This window comes from Paramisgurnus dabryanus, chromosome 10 (genome assembly GCF_030506205.2).
Source record: "Paramisgurnus dabryanus chromosome 10, PD_genome_1.1, whole genome shotgun sequence".
Lineage (NCBI taxonomy): Eukaryota > Metazoa > Chordata > Actinopteri > Cypriniformes > Cobitidae > Paramisgurnus > Paramisgurnus dabryanus.
Genome location: NC_133346.1, coordinates 33198160 through 33207635, shown reverse-complemented (window position 1 = coordinate 33207635; position 9476 = coordinate 33198160). Strand labels below are relative to the sequence as shown.

General features: G+C 37.4%; 1 long non-coding RNA gene across 1 annotated transcript; it reads left to right on the top strand.

Moving 5' to 3' along the window:
* The first annotated feature begins 1049 nt into the window (after positions 1 to 1049).
* Positions 1050 to 2359, top strand: LOC135718456 (uncharacterized). The gene is made up of 3 exons (XR_010520816.1): positions 1050 to 1129; positions 1230 to 1339; positions 2307 to 2359. It is a non-coding gene; the product is annotated as an uncharacterized lncRNA (long non-coding RNA).
* Positions 2360 to 9476: the final 7117 nt, after the last annotated feature.

The window sequence follows — 9476 nt, the reverse complement described above, 5'->3', positions numbered from 1 at the left end:
ATTTCTTAGGACTTTTAGTATGTTGTTCTGGACACCTCATAGAAATGATCTATGGTGAAAAAAATTCTTTTACAATTAGTCTGTCGTAAAACGCTATTTTGCCTGGACTATTAGCATTTTGGGAAATATATCTATGGGACTAAGGAGAAGCTGTAAATACACCCTTCATAACTTCTGTCTATTTTGCAGTATGTCAACTTCCTGTTCTTGCACCAAGGTCAATTTGTAAATGTATTCATGACTTCCCAATCACTCCAGGGAAGCACATATCTGTGGTCACCACTGTGTGCAAAGCAAAGGGTTGGCCAAATGCCATGTCAAATACCTAATATATCATATGTTTGTATCTCTGTATAGAAGGCAATCTGTTGCAATTCGATTATTAAAATATTTTAGTCTTTACTTCAGTATATTCACTTGTTCCCAGGACGATACGAAGTCTGCTTGCCTAGGAAATCCTGTTCATCATGCTCTGCACAATGGACTCCTGAGGTGAAGGACCTGCTCATTTATCGTTACTGGCCAGCTAGCACCAGCTGCCAGACCCTATACAAGTTTGATGTCTTCACCTCGTTTGAACATATGAAGGTAACGGCTCCAGCCATGTCCATGCAGGCCTTCCTGAAAATGTTGGAGCACAGATCTGTTCAAGCTGGAAGGGTAAATCTTATTTTTAATTGTGGGCATTGCTTCAAAAAATCTTAACCAATCATTTCTTAATATATAGACAGGTAGTATCTGTGCTGATACATTTCAGCGAAGCTTTTTTGAGTTTACCTTTTGTGAATACAAAGAAGAGGATATGTGCCAGGTCCATCATTTTGAGTGCCCAGCATGTTCTCCAGACATGTTGGCTGTCTGTTCTGATGGAAACCGAAAACATTACCGCTTCAGCAAGTCAAAAGGGTAGGTATTTTTCAGAAGTTTATTTTATACTTGTCTAACACAAATAGTAGCTAACAAATAGCTTTAACAAATAGTAAATGTAGTACTTGTAATTTTTATTACTGACGCATGTTATCTTATCATGGACAGGACTGAGGAGCCACCCATATATGAGGGCTTGTTCCTGACCAAGGATGAGGAAGTGGCTACCTTTGTTGACCTTGTCAGAGGCAACATGAGAAGTGTACGAACATTTGATTTGGGTTTTTAGAATAGTTGTATATAGATAGAGATTTTTTTGTGTTTTTATGTATCTTAAAATGTGTTATAAACTGACTTCATAGGCAAATGACAGTGCTGTCTGCGGTACTGCCAAGTTCAGTGCTGGCAGAGAGATGTCAAAAAAGGCTGGTGCTCAGATAGATGAGGAGGGCATTCAAGTTGCAGTTTGCAGGTATGTATGAGTTTATGTGTATGATTTTTGAGTGTGATACTTGAGTTTTAATGATAATCCAAGTCTTAAGGTTCTTGCACACTGAATCCGAAATTTTCACATGCATTTTTTTGTATTCATGATTCCGTGGCTCTGAATTTTTAAAACACCAGTAAAACTGCTTGCTACTAAAAAACTCAGAAAATCGAACCTGATTCGATTTGTTTTATGACGGACAAAGTATCGGAGGGACTAGATTTTCTTCTGATTTATAAGACATGGGTTTCTCTTACGAGGACTGAACCATAACGTGGAGAAATATTTGCTTACCCTATGTTTCTTCAAAGAGAGATGTCAAAGAAGGCAAATGTTACCTTCTTCTGTATGGATGTTACATGCAGGTAATCCTCATTGTCATATTGCAAATCCAACTCCATGATTAAAATGGCTTGTTTCTCAGCTTTACGGTGATTATAGTTATTTTAGATTTCAATTAAAAATGGATCTTTGTTACACTCACATGATGCTGCTCCTGGTTTGTACAAAGGCCCTACCTTAACAAAGTAGCAGAGGGTTTACCAGAGCTTCTGCCATTAACAGAAATGAGGCCATTCCTGAGCGTCATGCATGCCAAAGCCCATACAGCAAAATGCGAGGTACATGCAATAACTTTAAGTCTGGTGTGGCTGTAGTTATAGGAAAATAATAATGGGTCACATAATAAAACATGCTGTGTGTTATCTTTTACCAACTGCTTTTCAGCTGCTTGTTCAAATTTGTAGGACAGGGATTTAGTTTTTCCCCGCAAAATAAATAGCTAGTGTCATGAGATGTTTTAGAGATATTTGTATGCATTAATTTAGATATAATATTCAAGCAATCTTCAATGCAAAGGATTTTACATTTCTGCATGTTATGCCTGATTGGATGATGTCATATTAAAACTTCTGAAGTATTGCTACATATTGATTCTCACTCTGTGTTGCAGGTGAGATGGGGCGGCAGAAGCCAGGATGGAGCAGGAAACACGGTGGCAGAGGACAGGGAACTACACTAACCTTTTCCACTGGTGGCACTTGCGCTACCAACTTTTTCAGTTACTGGCGCAAAATATGATTTGGTCGCACATATTTTTTTCAAGTTATATTAAGGCGCTCTGGATAATAATGAACAATAATGAAACTGTATTGCATACAGATATGCTTTTTATTTTACTTGCCATCTTTTAAACCACATGCCGCCTTGTTTTCTTAAACGTTGCAGTGTTTCCCACAGATCTGAAATTTACTTGGTGGTGGTGGTAGCCAGAGAAAAGGGCAATTATTACCCACTGACAAATAATGGTCTACTATACATGTGATGTAGAACTAATAATGTGTGACACAACACAATACTTTGATTCATTGAAAATTAATATTAATTTCACATTATATTTCATTAATCTAACCACCCCAAACTTTCTTTGCCATTAACAAAGCTGACACTGTTTGTCAAAGCACCACGAAAAGACTTACTGTTTTTGCACTGATATATGAAGCAATTAGACCCCTTTTATCAAACTCAATATATACAATACTATGTACAGTATATTAATAGACAGTGGAGGTCTATAGATTATAAATGTGACTGATGTTATCTTTCTATTTCTCTCTTGCCGATTTAAAAAGCTTAATCCACTCATTATTTCAGATTTAAAAGTCTACTTGCTGTCCCGGTGACAAACTTTACATTGCTTTGCTCGTTCACTGCATGGGCTTGACATTAGCATTGCTTTTTGCTACAATCTCTGTCCAAACTTAATATGGATATGGTTTTAGAAAATATATGGTTAATTAATAATAAGATTATTAAAAAAATGTGAGAAAGAAAATGCAGCGCGTGGTCGTAACAAGAACCATCGCCATAGAAACCGGAGGCACGCTGAATCTGCACTCGAGCTTTAGCGCGGTAGCGCTCATGGAAATTTTCCGATCGACTCGGGTTATAAAAATAACATTAATCAGACTTGGGACCCAAAGTAATTAAACTAGGACCTAACCGGACCCGACAGACCATTTAAAATATAAACCCGGAACCATACGGGTCCCGCGTCCTCAGTGAAGAAAGACCTCTGCTCAAGTTCAAAAACAAGGAAGACACTGCGCTTGCGTCGCGTCCCACCCAATTCATTGAGAAACAGCTGAGCACGCAAACGCACACTGATAGGGAGAGACACGACTTGCTTTCACGCAAAATGAAGCCAACGTGTTGATGGCTCAGAGCACGTTATAAAACGTATTCTTAAGATCCACATTTCTGTTTTAATAAATGCTCATAAATCATAGCATATTGTCTAAAACATTAGGTAGCACATTTGCGACCCATTAAAAATTAGGGTCGCAACGGCAGTTCAAAAGGTCGCATATGCGACCATTTTGGTCGCAGTGTAGCTCCCTGAGAGGAAGTGGAGAAGGTATGGTATTATTGTCAGTATTTTAACTATCACTACAAAGAGTCTTAATAGAATCCATAACACCAAAAGGTACTTATTTGTCATCTAAGTAACAAGCTTTATGTATGAGTTAAAATAAAAAAATACAAAATAGGCAGTTCAGTTGTTTTCAACAATTCAAAATGCATGTATGTGTAAGGGGTCCCAAATTCCTAGGATAATAAAGTAGACATGTTTTCTGTTAAACCACAAGATCTATGGTGTGTAGGTAATATTTTTATGTAATGGAGACCAACATTTTATTGTATTATTTTCTTTACAGGTGAACAGCTTTCTCTTCAGGGCAGCACTTGTTACAAAATACATGATGAAAGTTGGTTAGTGTTGCACTTATACATCACACTGTCATAGCCTGAATAAATAATAATAAATAATAAAATTGTGTTTTTACACAGAATTAAAAAACAAAGTTTCTCTGTTCTGTTCTTATGAAATGTATAATTGTATTACTTCAGGTAATTGCACCTTCAACTAACTTTAAGTGATAGAGTTTAGGCATGTCTGCTGGGTTTTTCTTATTGCCTTTTGGAAGTAAAATCTTACTTTTTGCTTGTGGGTGCATTATTGTTTTCATTAGGAAGAGTGAACATGTTAACCCGACTGGCCATGGATTGGAACAGAAGAAAGAGGGACAACCTTCATCAAGTGTTAGTCCAGAGATATGTCAAAGTAAGGGTAGATTCTAATTGAGATCCTAAGCAATGCTCATTTCCCTCAATGCACCAACTACGGCTAGATCTGAAACTATTTGTTGATTAATTGTTTAATAATTTTACAAAAAATAAATATGCTAATGTTTGATAAGAATCTTGTTTTATTAATTTTAAGTAACTTGAGGGGAGGGTAGTGCTTAGGATTGGTCAATTATCTTCAATGATTGTAACCTCACTGTTGTACAGACATTTTTCTCCTATTTACAAGTCTGCTTGGTAGTATACACAGATATTTAATGTGTTCTTTAATGTTACAACTGTTCTGATGAATGTTGTACCAAAAGCTTAAGTAAATTGGTGGTTTTTGCATTGTGGTGGTGCATAGGGCTTTCTTTCTAACATTTTCTTTTTTCTTTTTAAAAGATCACGGAGAGAACAAAACTGGAAGCTGCCAGTCTTAGCAACATCAAGAAAAAGCACAACCTTGATGAGGAGACAATAGAGCAGTGGGTGTGTGATGTCAGACAATGGACAATTACAGGTAAAAAATGTAAAGTACACAATATACACGCACACACACACACACACGTTAATTTTGGACCTTTATACAAATAATAAAAGGTGGCTATATTTTGAAAATGTCACTAATTGTCTTTTGTCCAATTGTTTTGTTTCACCTATTTAGAGAGAGTCTACACTCCAGGTTGTATTGAAGAGCTAAGGGCTGACATTGAGAACATCATTGTAAACCTTTTGCGAAAGAAGAAAGATCTATATCGTCAGCATGGCTTGTTGTCAAATCAAGTTATTTAAATGCATAACACTTAAAAAAAAACTGTAATATTCTGTGATTATGGCACAGTTTTGTTTCGATTTGCAGATAGCAACCAGGCAAGACAAAGAAAATGACAGAGTTGAAAAAGAAGTTACGCGAAAAGGTCTTGCAATACAACACTGTAGTGAAGGAGATTCTATTGACGAGGAGTTGGCTTGCAGTCTGACAGAGGGATATATCTTACCATGGGAGAGACATGAAGATGGTATGATATGTTTGAATTGCTAGTTTAGCTTGTTGTTCTTTTAGTTGATTTCCATAGTATAAGCCTATGGCATCACTGTACATTTTACAAATTTTATTCCCTTTTCAATCTTCACATGTTGTCAGGATATGAGACGGGTGTAACATCTGGCTGGACGTCAACTAGAGGTCCTTTCAGTCTGGGTCGTTAACGGTTTCATGCTGTGACCCTAGATTGAGTTTTGTCACCAGGTCTGCTCGGACACTTTCATCAGAAGATCCTAATCTCCTGATAACACACATTTCCAGACCTATTGACTGTCTCTGGCTGTTTTATTGTGCCAATCTAAGCAAATTAACACCTCAAAGCAAACTTCAAACCGTGAGCAGAGACGAAGCAGCCATGACACAAAAATGTGTCTGTCTAAGATCACAGCTAAGACCAAAATAAATTGGTTTAAATTGTATATATTATATATCCTTGTATTGCATGTTTGTATCTGTAATGAACCACTTTCTTGTAACGCTATAGGGATGCTTTGTTCATTTTAGCATGTCTCATAATTCACATTCATGAGATTACTATTTGATGTGTGTTTCAAACCATACCTTGTTTACACTCTTAATAATCCCCTTTTCCTTTCCTGATCAACGATGTGCATCATCTGACCATGACTGATATCAAACTTGTTAAATATTAATCAAAATTATTATTTAACAAAATATTTAGCATAGTCCATCTATGCAAATGAGTCTGGTAAAACAAAGACAAAGTTTTCCTACTCTATCAACACCCTTTTGGATTGGTCATCTGAACTTCAAGGGGTTGGTCTAAACTCAGGTTAAGAGGCCTGCACCCCAATTCATCGAGGCTCATCAGCACACAGCTCACGCACAGCACGCCAAACGGCTGCTCAACAGCGAGGCCACGGCTCCCAGCCGGGCTCGCTGTGAGACCTGTCCCTCTCTCGGATAGTTTCACGGGCACCCTGACACTTGGACAAACTGGACAAATTAATCGCCACAGATTAACCAGACCGACGGATTAACCCAAAAAGGAACAACTCCTACGGACACCTCAGGACTCCGTCACGTGACCACAAACTCAGGAACTCTCTTCCTCGCATACGCGCACATACAGCTGGACGTACACACGTGCCTCACAAAAGCCAAACGCAAGTATCGCTTGTTCATTCGCTGTAAAAGTTATTGCCCCTTTTAATTAAGGTGATTCTTAGAGTTCTGATGATTTGTGCAGAAGTTAAGTCTATAGTGATATTGCCCTTCTTTTACTCTCTCTCTCTCTCTCTCTCTCTCTCTCTTAATTTTCCATTCTTTCTCTTTCATATATGTTTCTTGTTTGTTGTTTGTATGTATAGTTAGGCTTGTGTGTTTTTGTAGTGTAACGTAGTCTAATAAACCGGTTTTGCATTTCACAATTGAATTGTTTCTGTGTTCAATGCTCATGAAATTAAAGTCACTATTTCTGCCTTTTGATCCAGCTACACGCTGCGAGTAGCACTGTATATCAGTAAGAAGGTTAATTTTAAAGGCCATGAAATTAACATTTCTTAGACGTTAATATACGATTATGGATATATGTCTTCGGTGGACGAACATATTAATTAATTGTTGTTATTAATTCTGCTACGCCAGGTAAAACCTGATAAACTGGTATAATTAATTACAGTTAGTTATACATAATATTCCCTTTTGAGCTAAAATCTAAGATTCCCTTGGGAATCCCCGTAGTATTACAGTCGGAGGTTTATAGTGTTTCAAATAACTTTATTCCCCTCCTCCCGCTGAATCGCTACATATTAATGGTGGAGAATGCGCGGGCAGATTTAAACATTATTTCTGAGCAAAAACAGTTAACAAGTCAAATGTGTTTTGCATTGTGTGAATGAAAAGAACTATCAGCTATAACTGTGTCCGTTCTTATATTGGTATGAATGAAAATGTAATTTCCTGTATCATTTTCAGGACATAACAGACTCGCGCCCCTGTTATGTATAGTTAACTGCAGTCTTTAAGGTAACCGTATTAAAAACACTTTGATACGCTGCATTACCGTCTGATTCCGCCTAATAAAGAGTAGAATTCCTTTATTTAGAGCGAAGCGGTGGTCGAGTGAGTACTCCCATCTGATAAGGCCTTTTTGTTATCTCCAGGAAATTATTTACAATTAGAGAAGCTGTCTATTGTATTTTTCCATTTTATTCACGTACGTGGATTTTTTTAAATTGTAAGCACCGAGGGTAAGACTTTTCAATTTTAAAGGAGATAAACCTTGATCAAGTAACTTATGTCAACGGAGAAGAAAGCCCGTTAGACTTTTATTTATTGTGTGTCCCGGTAACGTAAGCCAAAACTGGCACCGGACGAACACAGCTCAAATTACATCCGTCGTCTTAGCAACGCAGCGGTCGCCGATGTAATTATTGTATGGAAGCGAATCTTTGTCAGTTTAAAGCGTACCACCTAGTTCTAACACTAGATGTCAGTCTTGAGTGTCTAACACTTCTCCTTCTCTCTCACTTTACGCCTGACTTCCGCTTTCTTTGTTTGTTGGGCGAAATATCGCCATCTGGTGGGGAAAGCTCGTTTGGTCCTCTCATAAACTCTTTTGGGAGTGTATGACAGGAGTCAAACTGGGATTTTTGACCTTACTTTGATAACTAGGTTATTCTACTACTTTGTAGTTTTATTTCCTACATATTGAATGTTATGGTCTTAAATTATAAATAATAATTAATATTGCTATGCCTTTATTAAGTTATTATTTCTTTATTTAATTTTTATTTTATTTTGATGTATTTTATTTCATTTTTTGCTGTTCTCTCCCGCTCCTTACTTTCCTATTCTCTTTTCTATTGTAGAGATTGTATTTTAATTAAGTTTAAATTTAAATTTAATGCAGTTTGATTTATTTTAAATTTTAATTGAATCAATTCTTTACTGTGAATAGAATTCAGCCCCATAAGTCCCGTTCTCAGTGAATTCATTTATGTTTTAACTGGTGCAATAGGATAAGCCCCCTGTCCCTCGCAAGTTGGGCCTAGCCCAGCCACTCTAGCTAAGCCACTCCCCTAGCTCGCATGACTTCATAGTGCCCTCTCCCTGTAAGGCCCTGTCATTAAATCTAGGGTAGAGAACCTGCTAAGCTAAAACAGGGACTTCCTTCTCATAACTATTTTCATCTCTTATCCTTTTCATTTCTCAGCCTTTTGACTTTGTCTGTTTGGCTGTCTTATTTTATTTTCAGTTTATTTATTTATTTATTTTTAATCTCTTTTATTTTTTTTTTATCCATTTTTTTTTATTTGTTTTATTTTCAGTAATTTATCTTTCTCACCTTTTATTTGCTTTTTATTTAATTTTATTTTATCATTATAATTAATTAACTTTAATTATTTTGATCTTATTTTATTTTGGGCTGAAAAACCATATCTGCACAAACCATGAGAAAATGTATTAGTAATGCGAACGATTAACCAAATGTCTGAAGCGACCAATAGGTTAAAACACATCGTCCATTCACTAAATTTTTTCCCTTTTTACCCACACTTATTATCTGTGCCGCCGAAGCAAGGCCCCGATAATAGTTTTATTTGTGCCACTAGCTGATCACGTCAGTTAGACCCACATAGCCCATATATTTTTTTTATTAATTTTAGCTCGTTAAAATTCTGCGGACTTGTATTGGCTCTTTGTGTTTTGTCACCCACCAGTGCGCCAACGTGTCCAGATCACCCAGCCCTGCCAACCACTGTGACCAGCTGGAGGCATGGCTCAACGATCCGACATCTGACCTCCTGCCCAATGTCGCCAACGATCTGCAGTGCCGAGACCGAGAGCAACGGGATGGCAACCTGGACGAGATCATAGCCCGTGATTCAACACAGAGCTACAGCCACAAGGAGATGGCAAGGATCACAGGTGCCATCGCTCACAACCTCATCATCCAGCTAAAGCGGGACGAAAGGAACGTCA